The following is a 738-nucleotide window of genomic DNA, read 5'->3' on the forward strand; positions in this document are numbered from 1 at the left end:
GGATGCTTTGTGATATGTAAATTCTAGAATACGCCAACAATCAATATATAATAAACTAATATACATACCTTTACATAAACTGGTCTTTGATATATTTATACACTTGTATTTCTTATTTTACACCATAGCGGCTAATGAAATTAAGGTGCTTGAAGGTTACTAAACAACGTTTAGATAAAACAGAACACTTGCTACAATAGCATAATTGGGATAACTAGCCTATCTAGGGCACTACATATTATTACGATGTGCAAAAACAACATAAATGAACATAACAACAAGTTGAACTCTTGTGAATGTCGAAATGTGGATTATTGACAAATTACACTTTACCACGTTACGATAAAGTCTACATTGTTTTAGCAAAGCATCCTTTAAGATGCAAATGTGACAGACACAGAGCTGACATACCTGTCAATGTCAATACCTCAGATTGTTCGAAGCACTTTTAATAACGTTATTTTTAATTTAAAAATAAACTCTTTGATATTAAGGTTGACAAGTATTCGATTTACAATACAATCATTCCGTTTAAATTTTCACATAATTGTTAAAAAAAATTAAATCATCATAAATAAAACATGACAGTACTTTATTTAACACATAGTTTTGAACTTTTGAATGAACATCATTTTGCATTATCAATCAAGATACTAATAAAAACGCCAGATAAAGCTTTTTCATTGAGTTTTCCATTTGACATAAACACAGTTGACATTGACAGTACATACTGATATT

At 29.0% G+C, this 738-nt stretch overlaps 1 protein-coding gene across 1 annotated transcript in view; it reads right to left on the reverse strand.

The window, feature by feature from the left end:
• LOC133521856 (cryptochrome-1) overlaps window positions 1–402 on the reverse strand; it is a 30017-nt gene extending 29615 nt beyond the window's left edge. Inside the window, exon 1 of the mRNA XM_061856954.1 lies at window positions 69–402. The gene's annotated coding sequence lies outside the window, so the exon portion shown is untranslated. The remainder of the gene's footprint in view (window positions 1–68) is intronic.
• Window positions 403–738: the final 336 nt, after the last annotated feature.

This window comes from Cydia pomonella, chromosome 10 (assembly GCF_033807575.1).
Source record: "Cydia pomonella isolate Wapato2018A chromosome 10, ilCydPomo1, whole genome shotgun sequence".
Lineage (NCBI taxonomy): Eukaryota > Metazoa > Arthropoda > Insecta > Lepidoptera > Tortricidae > Cydia > Cydia pomonella.